The sequence below is a fragment of the Emydura macquarii genome, unplaced genomic scaffold, assembly GCF_026122565.2.
Source record: "Emydura macquarii macquarii isolate MOO-44397 ecotype Brisbane River unplaced genomic scaffold, CSIRO-AGI_Emac_v2 contig_1451, whole genome shotgun sequence".
Lineage (NCBI taxonomy): Eukaryota > Metazoa > Chordata > Testudines > Chelidae > Emydura > Emydura macquarii.
The window spans coordinates 14,470,903-14,485,801 of NW_027131588.1; positions in this window are offsets into that span (position 1 = coordinate 14,470,903).

Sequence of the window (14,899 nt, forward strand, 5' to 3'; positions counted from 1 at the left end):
TAGTTGCTGTAGCGAGGAGAGAGGAATGGGAGAGGACTCAGCACTTAAAGAATCTTCCCTGCTTCCAGTGTCTCCTGCAGTGGAAGAGAAGACACGGCAATATCTGGGCTTAATAGTGGTTTTCTTCCTTTTCTGAAGGCATTTCTGATGTCACGTGTGGGAATTGGAGGACTGGTGGTGGGAAGTCAAAGTTGGTAGGTTATCGTGGAAGGAAGGGAAAAGAGATCAACCAGTGGGTGAAACAGCCAACTCTAGTCACAGAATGGGATCCAGAAGACAGGTGTCTACATGCCAGCTTTAAAAAATAAATCACACAACTCTCATCCCCCAAAATATTTTAAAATGTGGGTGACTGAAAGTTTTAGAAAGGGAGTATGAGAAAGATTGAATCAGCAAGAATCATTTGCAAAAGACAGAAAGGTTGACAAACCTAGTGTGCATGATAGATGTTTTGTGATACTTCCTTTTTCCCTCTTGCTAGTATAATGGGCAGCAGTGACTGTAACCAGTGTCCATTCCCACAGTGACATTAACCAGTGCTGGAAGTGAGAACTTTTGAACTTGTCACAGCAGTTACAGCTCATGCATCAAAGAGATTAATCCAGGAACACTTATCACACACAGGTGACTTTTCACAACTTCAAGGTGAACTGCAGAGGTTTGCTCAAAGTTTAACAAAGTGCAAAACTTATTTATAAGAGTCCACTAAAAGAACTGAGCATGTGGCTTTTAAAAAATGTAATTGGTATGGTATGTTAACGAAATTACCATCCTGTAGCCTTGAGAAATCTGAGTTGCCAACTGCATAGTTTTTCTGGAAGCTAATGTAATTACAGCTGCCATGAGTGAAGGAAATGAAAACAAGTGGTTGGAATAGAATGCTTCTTTCAACCTCCTGTCTATGATTGTTCTCATGTCATTTATTTTGGCAGAGAAACCAAGAAATCTGCCATTTGGACTTCTCAGTTTCTTTAGGTGGTTGTATAATTGTCTCTAGTTGTGTTAAAATACGCACAGTGATTAAATAATATTTTTAAACAATGATCTAGAAATCCTACAAAAAGGTTAGGGAGACTTTTTAAAATGCCAAAGTTTCTCCCAACATCATTAACATACTTATATGTCTTGCCCATGCAAATGCTACCCAAATTCAAACCTAGTGGTGTTTTCTCAGACAGTCGTAAATATAGGAGTTCTTTAGTAATGCGAGATGCTTGATGAGATCGTTTGCATGTCAATAACCGAAATGTTTTCACTTGCTCAGTTATTTGGTAGCAGCACTACTGTCAGAGTTCTCTGTGGACAAATGGGAAGAGTTAGGGCATTCTTGAGGGTGCACAGATTTCTTTGCAAGCTTAAAATATGGAACATTCACTGAGTTTTTAACTTCCTTACCTCTGTTGTGTTCCATGTTCCCCATAGATGGAGTGGATAGCTGCAGCTGTCTTGATGTATACTTCCATGATGAGGCGGGGGGGAGGGGGGGAATGTGAAGCTATTAATCATACACATTTACATTAAAAGACACAATCTATTCTTCACTGTGGTCTACTGCAGCATTTCTTTTATTGTGAACCTTGCCACTTGAGCAGTGACTTCTAACGTCTATTGCAGAGCTCAGAGTCTGTAACAACTAGAGATGTGTCCAAACTGAAAACCCAGATCAGAGAGTAATGAAGTTTGGAACCAGAGCTGATACTACTGGCTTCTATCACTAAAACCAAAAACACAAATCCAAATATACCTGAAGTCCGGATCTGTGTCTAGAGTTAAATGCTGGGGGTCCCATTTACTAACAGCCATCACAGCCAGTTATTGGTGAGTAGAGCTAAATGTGGGCACAAGGCATTTCAGAAGGCAAACACTTAAAGGCTGTAGGGAATTCTTCCCCATAAAAGTTCTCCAGTTTAAAGGCAAGGTAGTCTGTACATCCAAGAGCCAATAGTTTGTTGTTTGGAGTTCATGCAGATATTTTAACAGCATTGAATAGCAACATATTAAATGTTGGTTAAAGCATATATAGCTATCAAGAGAGAGTCTATCTCTGTCTACTATATTTGCACCATCCGATCTGAACATTGACCAAAACAATTTTTGCATAAAAATATGTGCAAAAAAGTTCTTAAGTGATGTTAAATGGGATGCCATGGTTTTGAGAGGCTAAAACCTCCCCCCTCCCCTCCCCATCTACTTGAAATGAATGAGAAGTATACAAGATACAGTTAGGAAAGACCTATTATCCTAGGACACTTCGCCAAGTCGTGACTGTGCGTTGTGCCTAGAATTCTGTTTTGTTCATGCTAATCATGAAATGTGGTGGAGTTGCCGTAAAAGTATTTTCACTTTTTACATATTGCAGTACTGATGTGATGAATGACATTTATATAAATGAAATACTTTGCATTTCTTCAGTCCCTTTATTAAAGGCTTGCCTGCACTATAATTTGTAATATTTTAGCATCTTAACGAATGAGATTGTAAGTTGTAGTGTAGATAAGCCCTTAATAAAGACAGTGAAGAAATGCAAAGTGTTATTTAGGGTGGAACTCAACTTGTGACAAATGCTTGTTCCTTGTCTACTTAAAATCTACAAGTATGTTGTTTAACGTGTTTTAAAACATGATTATACATTGTACTGTAGACAAGAGCGAAGAGAAGGTCAATGCTCTACATAGATATTAATGGAGCCTCATAGCGTCCCACTGTAGTCTTCCATTCCTGCAGTTAGCGATCCGTCAGTGTCATTGAGGCTACTTACCATTACAGTCCACTCAATTTTCAATCAGTTCACCCAGGTTTTACACGTTCATTCCACTGACCAGTTTTAGAAGAAAGCCCTTCGAAAGGGTCACGCAAGTCTTTCCACATGCTCAGCTACCCCACTTCCAGAGACGATGCCTTGTTACACCCTATATCCCTTCCTCTCCTTTTCTTCTCTTATGGGCCTTTAGACAGAGTTGCTCATCCACATAAATATTTCTAGAGCTACAAGGAAAAAAACCTACAGTATAAAAATATAGCTGGACAAATCTATTATGGTCTTAAACCATCATATTGTCTGCTACATCATCCTAAGTAAATCCAGACCAGTGATGTGCTGCCAACACGTTAACAAGGGGCTCTCACAAAATGTTCCCTCTGCCTGTAATAAACCCCTTGTAACCAGAGGTGTGTATGTGGGAGGCTAGGGAATCTAGTCATTTCCCGCCGCCCCTAATTAAATGGAAGTACTTTCTCATAACTCCTAACTATGGATGGAGCCAACGCTACTTGGCAAACAAAAGTTATGTCAAATTCATTTCCTATACATGTTTATAGGTTCTACCTACTATAGGAAAGTGTTTGGCACGTATAATATAAAGTATGTGATAAGACCTTTTAGGGGAGATCTGGAGTGGGGATAATTCATTATAAATACGTCTCTATATAGGTACAATCTGCTCCATTCCACTGGGTGATATGCTTGCTTTTTGGAGCCCGAGGATGATTTAGCAGCGTTGTGGGATGTGTTTATTTCTGGTGAATCATATTAAAATCAAAGCCAGTTTAAATTTTTACTTTTTGGCACTGAATGTAGCTCCATATTCTCTCTCCTTTATCCCAGACTGTCAAGCCCCCATCGCCCCTTATTCTGGGCTGTTTAAATCCACAACTGTGGCATTTTAATCTCAGGTGGTCTTCATGCCTCCAAAGGAGTCACCTGGGTGCAAGTGTATTGTGATGCCCCAGGTGGGTTGTTGGCAGGAGGGATCAAACTCAGAACCTGTGGCGCTAAAACCATTGGCCTCTCCTGCCTGAGCTAAAAAAAACCCACCTCCGTCAGCTCACAGCCAGTAGCAGATTCATAAATCTCGCTATGTGATCCAGCTGTAAAAGGGAGACAGAGAGCCAGAATGTGTAAATAGGAGTTACACATGCATAATGGTAGACTTGGCTACACAAGGTTGAGTTTTTTAAGCATAGGGCTTGTACTTCTGTTGCTGCTCTGTCATATATAAAGAAGGCCTGATAGGGGTTGAGATTTTTTCGGCTTGATTTTCACAATAGAAATTTAGTCTTTTGTTTATTATTTGTTTGACCATAGTAGCCTAGCAGTTCCAGTCATGGACCGGGTTCCCACTTTCCTAGGTCCTGTAGAAACACAGGACAAAAAGATGGTCTCTCCCCCAACAAGCGTACAATCTAAGACACACTATGATGACTGAAGATCTTGTGAAATGATGTCATTGCAACGGCTGGGAGAGAAAGTTAAGCAATTGAGAAGGAAAGGTATTTTTACTTGGGCCTTCTATACATATAGATCCACACTAACTAAATCTTCTGTTATTGTGGTGCAAGTCTGTGTGTAGACACACCTGTCAGAATGTGTGTCCCATTTTGATTTGGATTAAGTAACTAAAATATCAGCTAAAACTAACCTGAAATGGGACACATATTCCAAAATCAGTGTGTCCATACACAGACTTCCACCACAATAAAAAAAAGAGTGAATTGAAACTGATTTTGTTATTTTGGCACCAGTTTATGGGTAGATCAGCCCTCAGACTGCTTAAAACCCTTGTTTGGTTTTCTCTCAATCTTTGTTTAACTTTGACTAGTTAACACTCCTGCGAAAAGAGGTCTTTGTTAAAGAATCAACAATCCTATTTGTTAGAAGCTGTTAGAAAGCTAACAGTCTATATACTGTGAGTTGCTGAGTAAGTCCTTCCAGAGTTGACATTCCTGGGGAAAAAAATCCTCGCACTTTTTTAATACCTCAGAAAGATACAAAAAGGGCAAAATCTCCATTTTTTCCAGAAGTCCTTTATATGTAGCATTTAAAGCTTTAACGATGGACCCTCCATGGCATGTCATGTGCAATGTAATGAGGCTTCATAAAGCTTGCCTTGGCTTGACATAACGAGCAGAAAGCCAAAATAAACAATTACTATATACATCAAACCTCATGAAAACCTATTGTGATGCTTCTGGGATTTCTTTTAGACCCGGATAACCATTTTCTGGGGAAGTCAGACTATTTATCTTGCAGTCTGTTAACACTGAATAAACAACACATGCAGTGATAGAGGGCGAACAGGCGAGGAGTGCACCAGGCCGCAAACTGAGCATGAATTTGGAGAAGCAGTCCAGAGTTTAGATACTAAGGTCCAGATTCTGCAATGAGCTTCATGGTGGCTCAGAAGTTTGCCCGTGTGGTGCAGGGCCCAAGTCTGGAGAACGGGGAGGTTCAGTGCCATCTTTTTAAGGACCTGAGACTCCTAACTAGGTCACCTACTCCATCTCTTAGCTGGTGCAGGATGGTTTCCTACAGAAAACCTGCCTAACTTGTGGCATCTGGCCAGAGCCTCTTGTTCCCGTTGTCTCCTGGCCTGCTGCCCGTATGTTTCTGGCTTTTCTTGGCTGCCTGCCAACATTTTTTTTGGTAAATTTTTGTTGTTCTTCAAGTGCTTGCTCATGTCGCTTCCAAGTAGGTGTGTGCGCACCACGTGCATGGTCTGCCAGAAAGCTTTTTCCCCAGAGTACCCTTAGGGTCGGCTGTGGAGCCCCCTGGAGTCGCGCCTCCGTGACACTTTATATTGGGCTCTGCTGACCCTTCCCTCTTCAGTTCCTTCTTACTGCCTGTGACTGTCGCTGGAACAACCGTTTTCTCTTGCTTCGCAAGTGATTCCCCCTCTTATCATTTCTCTGTTTAAGTACCTGTAAATAGTTCAGTAGTTAAGATTTAGTTGTTATTAGTGCAGTTAGGTCCCGATTAGCGGGTAGTTCTAGTTCTTCCAGCCCCATCCCGGAGTTGCGGCATGCCAGGCTTCAAGTCGTGCGGGTCCTGCAAGAAGCCTATGCCCAGGAACGACCCGCACTCCTCCTGTCTTAAGTGTCTGGGAGAGTCGCACTTATGGGAGCAGTGCAAGATCTCTCAGAGTTTCTGTCCAAGGACCCAGAAGGAAAGGAGCCAAAGACTTAAATTTGTAATGATGGAAGAGACTTTTCACCCTTCGGACACTGCTGAGGATCAAGGTCCCAGGAAATCGGCCTCGGTGCGGAGTATCAGTATCGGTGACGGAAGGGCCTCATACTAAGGACTCTTCTAAGGAGCCACAGCACCAACATACCTTCCCAGCACTGAAGGCCATGGTATGTAGGGCTCAGCGGCACCGTTCCCTTTCTCTGGTGCCTCACAAGATGAAGAGGTCGGAGAGAGGGCGTTCACTGACCTCGAGATCATTGGGAAGAGAAGTGGGCAAAGTGAGACCCATGCCGGGCCACTTGAGGCCAGACCCTCAAGGTTGACTCCGGCCCTGGGAAGAGGTTTGGCGAATCTGCTGCTGGTGGCATCTCTGACAAGGAAGATATTAGAGGAGGATTTGCAACTCCCAAGACCTCCGAGGTGGCAAGGGAGCTGATTGAGGAGACAGCCCTGCCAGACCACCCTAGGCGAGAGTGGATGCAAGCTCCTGCACCGAAGAAGACCCTGGTGACGTCAAAGGGCAAACCGGCATTGATGGCCAGGTCCCGCTCCCCTCGGCACTGCTCCCCAGCACCGTCTGGCACTGCGCCGCCATCGTCTCCATGCAGCGAAAGGTTCTCCTTAGACTCTGAGGCAGAGTCAGTGGTATCCAGGAGAAGCCGGTGCCAGAGTAGACAGAGACGCCACCCATAGCTCTCACCCATCTTGGCGCCTTCTCTAGCTCCCGTTCTGTGTCTCTCAGAGCAGAAGAGTGAGATGACAGCGTGTGCTGGGCAGAGGACGTGTCTCTTAGTTGCCCCGAAGGTGCCAAGCAGCATCTGTATGATCAGTCCTGCAGCCCCAACCCCCTGGGACTGGGAGGCGTGGTTAAGGAGGAGTCCGACAGAGATGGGGAAAGCTGAGGGGGCTCAAACACCAAGGAGGTAGGAGAAAAGAAGGGTAGGGAGAACCTGGAGCACAACTAGTCTTAGGGCCCATGAAGCTTGTGGCCACAGGCCCCCCTGACCTGGGGGAACAGAGAGATGATTTTCAGCTTTTAGTTTTAGAGCAAGTGCATGCCTATGCGGCTAGCTTTGGAAAGGCAAATCTTATGCTAGGTGTGAAAAGAACACGCAGCTGATTCCACTTCTGCAGCGGGTGGCTGAGGGAGACCTCCTCGCCTGCTTTCTCTTTGCGGTATACCCTGATGGATCCTCTTACTAACTCTGCCCAAAACCCTTCGCTTGGCTCTGGCCAACAGCGTGGTTATGTTTGCACGGGGAGCAGCAGAAACCACTGTGATGGAGCACCTTGAAAGCTGGCCCTAGTGTGAGGAAAGAGATACAGAAGGAGACCACCTGAGTGGAAAGAGCCAGCCCTATCTGCCGAGGTACTTTGGGGACCCCATTTCTTTAGTATCTCAGCTCCTCCCAACTTTTTAAAAACAGTTTCTCTCCCCAGCCTGTAGGAGAGAGAGCTCGATGAGCTGAAAAGAGGCTAAATGCCATAGTAGGGGTGCCTGCGTCCACATCCATTTCGTTCTGAAAGGGGCAAAGCCAGTGGCCATTCTGTCTTGTGAGAGTGAGTTCGGCTCCTTGTAAAGTTCTGTCTCCCACCCTCACCAGCTGGCTGACCATTCCATTGATAGGGGATACATTGCATTGTGGGAGGTTTTCTCCCACTGTGGGATAGAAGTGGGAGAACTAGTTGCACTGTTTGGGCTGGTACTCTACATGCACGCTGACACTAAACTGGTTCAGGTTTAGCTTTAACCAGTTAGTAAACTAGCTGAATATCAGTCTGTTCTAACTGGTTATCGGACAACTTGTAGACTGCTTAGTGTCTTCGTGTGCCGCATTATTTCACAAATGACCCAGGGGCTTTAACCATCATGTAGATCAGATCATAATGATATTCCCTCGCTAATTCTTCCTCTTCCTGCATGTGTGCTGCATGGCTGACATGTTCTCTACTCATCACTTACCCAAGCAATACATATATGTCGCTCTTTCACTCTTCCCTTATAAGAACCCTCCAGCCCTATAATAATCTTTGTTGTTCTTCACTGAACTCTCTCTAGGTTGTCTACATAATTCTTCATCATGAGGTGCTCAGAGCTGAACGTTGAGCTTCCTACAGCCCTGCTGCAGGGTACTCTTTGAAACACTTGGTGAAATGGAGTGTTTAAAAAATCAACAGCAAGGGAAGGGAAAAATTAAAGAAAGAGCCGGGTGAAACCCTTTCATGCAGGGCTTAGACTGTGATTTTTCAGGGGTTTTCTGACAAGTTCAGAGAAGGCTTTTTGTTTTCAAAAGGAATAATGCCCTTTGCATGCTATGGTTTTTTCCAGATGGAGGCTGAAAGACTATGTGTTATTTTAGGTGCATTTCATTTATTAAGAGCTCAAAAAGCCAATTTAAACAAGGAGAAGCCTTCCCTTTTCCCACCCACATTTGACATGAAGTTAAACTATTTTAAAATAAGTGGCACTTTACCACTAACAAATTGAAGGATGCTGAAAAGCGTGAAACTCAGGGCTTTTTCACTGCTCTGATCTTTCCAGCATCACAGTTTCTGGGCATTGAGTTGGATTGTTCTTCACTGTTGTTCAAAAGCTTGCAAATTTTTCTCTTCTTCTCAAGTGTTTCCTTGGGAACTTTTATATACATACATAACTCAGCAGTTCAAGAGAGTTGCTCAAAAATGTGCCTGAGTTTGAGCCATTCCAGCTGCTGTTGCCTCCTAGACCCCTCTGCCGTTTGTTAACAATGAGGATTGAGTTGGAGCTGTCGCTGGATGCTAGCAGACGACACTTAGTTTGTTTAAAAATTCTTCTGTCAGGGGAGATGCCAACATCAGATCCACGACCTTACAGCTAATGCACTATGCTGCAAAAAAACAGCCTACCTCAGATGGCATTTCTTAGAGGCACATGAAGAAAACATTCAGTTTTCTGACTCGGAGTGGCTCACGCTTAAAAATGACTGACCTTTCATTTATTTTTTAATTTTTTTTCAAGATTTAGATTCCTGTGCTCTTTTATGAACATGCTGAAGAAGAAGTTGTTGTTTTTTGGATTCACTTCATCTATCCCCTCTCCAGTCATTTCAATGGGAAAGTGGCTTGAGTAAGGAGCGTTTGAACTGGACCGTAAGAAGCAGGAGCCAAGAAGGAAAGCAGAGGGTGGGGTTTTCAAAAGGGCTCACTGGTGGCCTATCTCTGGTAAACTATTGACTTCCCTGGGCACAGAGTTACATGCTGAGTTTAGAAGGAGCTGAGTTAGGCCAGGGCTAAAATCCTAGTCTAAATAAATACTTATAGGAGGCAGCATGGTGGATAGGTTACTGCACTGTGACTCAAGAGAGATGGGCTGAAATTCTGGGCCTTCTGAAGTCAATAGGAGTTTTGCTGTTGACTTCAATGAGGCCAGGATTTCACCCTGGATTTTATTCCCACCTCTGCCACCGACCTGCTATAATCCTGGGCAGATCACTTTACCACTCAGTGCCTCTGTTTTCCTTCTCACCGTTTGCTTCTCTTGACTATCCAGATTGCAGGCTTCTCTGATTATACACTAGGGGTATGTACAGCATCTAGCACAGTCAGATCCACTACGCACTGCTGTTATATTACAATAATAATTACAGATCCAGCTACAAGTGCGGGGGAGATGTGTTCACACTCTTTTGAGCATGTGAGGAAATGGTAGCAATATTCTGTGTACAATAAGTTTGTGATCCAGTGACCTGAGATTTGCGGGGGGTGGGCAGGGAAAAAAAATGAGTTGCGTTACTTCCACTGCAGGGAGTTGAAGGAAGGATCTGTGAAAATAATCCTTTTTAAAATAAAAGTTTTTACAGGTTGCAGAGTAAAGATTATTTACTTTGACTGATAAGGGGGAAGCTAAGAATGTAAAACAGTGGTTTGATATAAACTAGTCCATATCAGCAAAATCCAGAGGATCATTACTGTTGATAAATATCATGCTGTTCATATCCAGTTTACTTTGTACTCTCTTGTTTCCATGTGGTGACCTGCAGAGGGCAAGACTTAATTCATCTTAAGTGGCCAGAATTGTTTACGTGAATTAAGTGATATTTGGTTCAGCTATTTGGTGACCCTGCATATTTTTTCCAACCATTTACAGATCCTCAACTGGTACACCCTTAAAGAACAGGCTCTGTGATTCATATCTTCATAACTCATACTTAAGCTATCTGCAAAAATAGCGCTTAGTCTAAAGCCATATTGATGAACATGTAAACCAATTTATTCATGAAAATTAAAATAAAAAGAGTTCTACCAGCGGACTATAGGTTTTGAATGTGACTGTTTAAAAATCACACCCTTTCATGACTTGTGTAGGCCTCCTCAATAAAGGAACCTTCTGTAATGAACAATATCAGGCCTTGAGAAAAAGAATTCATGGTATGTTGTATCTTTTGCGCCTCACATAGCAATATTAATTTGAAGAAACCAGACCACCACAGTTGGGTTCCCTATAGCCGTGTTTATTATTTATACGCAACCCACTGCTGTTCTGGCTGGTTTCTGACAGCTTCTAAAACATAGAATATAGTGAGTACAATTAGAAGGCTCGTGAGCCATTTAAAAAGATACTATCTTATTTCTATATTCTACAAGGTAGATAATGTGGTCCCTTTTATTAGACCAACAAGTAACCTATAGAATACAAGCTTTCTGGCCCAAAAGAATCTTCCTTCACCTCCATACTTGACCCTTCTCTTATGCTTTTCACCTGAAGATCTCAAAGCGTTTACAAATACTATCCCTCTCAGTCTCATGATTCCCTTGTCAGCTAGAGAAGAATTAATATCTCCATTTTATAGGTGAAGAAATGAGGCTCAAAGGATGGCTAAAGGCTGGATGATGACACATCTGCAGGGGAGTAAGAACGCTCCTGTGTGGGTGCTTGGGGCATAAGAAGGTGGTATATGTTTCTCCTGGAGTAGGTGGGTGGGGATGAGTGGGATTGAGGAGAGCCTTTCTTGCACCCAGCCCTCTACTTGAGGCTATAATATATGCTGGTAGAAACTAGCAGCAAATGACTACTCCAAGTTATCGACTGTTTCTAGATAACTAAATGAAATATGAAATATGCTGCAACAGGACTGCCCTGGTCGGAAGGAAAACCGCACCCATTTTACTCAGTCAAACGGCACGAACGTTCACAGGATCAGAAGCATTTAACAATAATAGACAAAAATATATTTTTGTAGTGCTTTTATGATTTTTTGTGGGAGCTGGGCTGAAACTAGGCAGTGAAAACCTCTCAGAATGAAATGCCCACTGAAGGTAATTAACGCTCTGAAATGCTGCAAACGGTGTGATTCTGAAAACCCACAAAGATTCAGTAGAGAGCAAAGTTCTTACTCTTATGTCCGTCCTTTAGGAGATGTCCTAACTTTTAATGAATGATGTGCCACTCAAAAAAAATTGAAGACTTTGAGAACAGGCTCTCTTGGCTTCTGAATCTGACCTGTGATTTCCAGAGTGATTTCAGATAATGGAATAGAATCTGATTGATTTCATTCACACGTCTCAGTGTTTGCACGGAGGGGTGGCTAAAGGGTATTGCTTGGGGTGTGGAAAGAAGGAGATAGAAGAGCTACATTTCTATCATTAGGGAATTCAGACTGTAAAACGTTAGCAACTGTTTGTGCTATGGAAGGTGCCTTTGCCTTTGGCCCCCTGTTGCAGGTGGAGGCGTGCTCGTTAAAAACAAAGGGGTTTTGTGACAGAGCTATGGCTGGTAGGTAATGGAGCAGAGTGACACAATTTATTTGCCTGTTCTTATTGTTCTGTAAGCAATCATAAACCTTGTGAGTCTGCTCATCAGCTGGTGTAATTCCAGAGATTTTAAAGGAGCTAATTTACACTAGTTGAGGATCTGGCCCCGCATGTTCCTACAGGTTTGTCTTGACTAGGATTTAAACGTCTGTTGTTAGAAGGTGTGAGCTAGCATGGTTTAAAAGTCAAGTGTACACAAGCCAGAGTATGCTTTTCACATGTGCCAGGTGGTATATTGAAGCCTAGGCTCCTCACCCTGGGTTACAATTTAGCCAACTAGCACACAGTGAAAGTATACACTGCCTTGTCTACATGGGACTTAGAACATGTTCGTTAGAATGTCTTCCCCAACTCCTTCCAACAGCACGTCTTTAAATCCTAGGGTAAGATTTTCAAGCCCCCCAGTGACCCAGGATCCTAAATCTCACAGACGTTCAATGAAATGACTTCAGCTGGGTTTGGGTTTTTTAAGTGCCAAAGTCGCTTTTGAAAAGGAGACTTAGGGCTTGTCTATACTTAAAAATGTTGCTGTTTAACTATGCAGACACAATGAAAATGGCATGATCCCCCTAGTGTGCACAGTTCTAATAGTCTAAAAGCACTTAAACCGAGATACCTTATTTATAAGCTGTACTGATAGACAGCGCCTTTCCACTAGTATAAGTGCATCGACACTGGGGCTTTTACCATTGTAACCATGTTGCCAAAAAAAAAAAAAAATCACACCCCCAACTGACATAGTTATGCCGGTAAAACTCTTCTAATGTAGACTAGTCCTAACTCAGGCACTTTTGAAAATGTTACTCCTCAAGATAAAGGCATCGAGGAGCCAGTATTTGGATTAAGTGGCTTTACTAGTAATGTTAACAATGTTTAAAGCAGGCTCCCCACCTATTTCCACCTTCAGTGAGTAACGCTATCATCAAAAAATATGGAGAGCTTCCAAACTCAACAGGGTGTTTTTCATTAGCAGTGAGGAAAAAAAAATCATACTGTGCATACATTTACTATGAAGCCCATGTGGTTTGCCATGAACTATTAATGACGTGTGATTTTAATAAAGAAAACCATGATTTCATTAGCTAACGCCATGTGCAACTCAAGCATACAATGGCAAAAACAAGGCAGGTCCCATCATTCATCAGTTAAGCTGTATGAGCCTTTGTAATGAAACACAAAACTAGGTAGATTTTCCTCTAGTTGTGGTTTCTTTACTAGCCCCAACCTGATCCTGATCTTATTTACCCCAGGGGAACTCTGCTGACTTCAGTGGCGGTCCTGCTTCAAACACGGTGACCAAGACCAGAATTGTGCTGTAAGTTTGCTATGGGGAGGGCAGGCACTCCCATGTGAACGGAAGGACTGAGGAATAGAAAGGGAAGTGAGGAGAGATACTGAGACTTGACTCCTGGCTGGGGAGGAGGGTCCCAGGGGATCCTACCTGCTCTTGGACCCATTTCATCCCTTCTGGGTCCTTCTCTCTGCTCCTTGGCCCGATCCTGGGCCTGGCAGCATCTGGTCCAGCCCCTCTAGGTCCCATTCTCACCTCTGCCCCCCACCTCCAAGTGTGCATGAGTTTCCTGGGGGGTGGAGCGCCCACAATATTTCCATTGTGAGGGGTGCTAAGCCCCCTCCCTCCTGGTTCTGTCATCCCTTGGTTGCTGAACAATTTACAAACTTGCCAGTGAAGTCAGCAGTGTTCCTCCCAGGGTCCTTGTCCAGGTTGGTGTGTTACAAGCATAGCCACAGAAGACATGCTTCTCTCCCCAGTCCAGAGCCTCAGTCAACCTGCCCCCTTGTGCAGTTTTCCCCACCTCCAAGATGCCTACTCCCAAGTCTAGATTCCTACCAAATACTCTCCTGTGCAATGCAGATCCCCCCACGGGCCTATTCCCCTTCCCTGATAACCAGCCCTTCTGCCATTGCATTCTGATGCTATGGAAATAATTATACCGTTACAAACATTCTGACCTCAAATACTTTAATAATAGCATTAGGAATAATAATAATTTGCACATGCAGCATATAGCACTTTTAAGCTGGAGTTCTGCAATACTAAAATTAACCAGTCATTTATAACACTGCTTGAAAGCCAAAGACCCACAAGCATTCAACTAACATTAGGGAGTAGCGGTGGAGAGGCATGAGTGCCAATGGTTAATTCACTGGACTAAGACTCAGGAGATACAGGTTCAATTCTTGGCTCTCCTACAAACTTTCTGCATGTCCTTGAGCAAATCATTATCTGTGTTTCCCCATTATCTGTTCTCCCACCCTTTGTCTGTCTTCTCTATCTGGATCGTAAATTCTTCCTAGCAGGGACTGTGTCTTACTACGCCGTTGTAAAGACCCAGAATGATGAATGAATCTTACTCTTGGAAGTGACCTCTGATGTGCCACTGTAAGAGAGATAGTAGCCTAGAGATGAGTCTGCTCACCTCAGAAATGCAACGACCTCTGGGATGTAAGGCAGCAACCGTTTAACTGCGCACTGCAGCACTACATGGCAAAAAGAAGCCCATGTGATATGCAACTGAAACGACAGAGGACTGTTTTTACAGGAAAGCAGAATGAAATTACCCACTGGAATTTGGTCAGGGCTCAAAAGAAGGGGGTGAAACATAAACAGCCTTCACTGTTGACAAATGTCAGGGTGAAAAAACATGAAAAGTAAATGTGCTTTAACTGTGATATGTCTGAAGGATGAGCCAGCATTAGGTGCAGCAAAGCAACTAGAAACACTTGTGCTCCCATTGACTTCAATGGGATGACGCACGTGTTTCCAGTTAAGCCCGTTTTGCTAGATCATGTCCAGAGTGCTCAGCAACTTGCACGAACTAACCTAGGGCTCTTTTAGGACTTGATTTTCAGAGCGGCTGAGCTCTCAGAACTCCCACTGAAGTCAAAGAGGCTGCAGTTTCTCAGCTCGTGTGCAAATCGGGCCCTAAATCAGTTCCCTACAGTAAGAATGCTGTAGTTTCCATAAGGGTATAGAAGGTTGAGATTCGTTATTCAGCCAAACTTATCCTCATTTCAGTTCCTGAGAAAGAAGACAGAAAAGTCTGAAAGACTCTTCCAGCCCGGAGGTTTCTTTTCATTATGAATCCATGGTACCATGTCTGTAGAAATAGAAGAGGAGTGAAT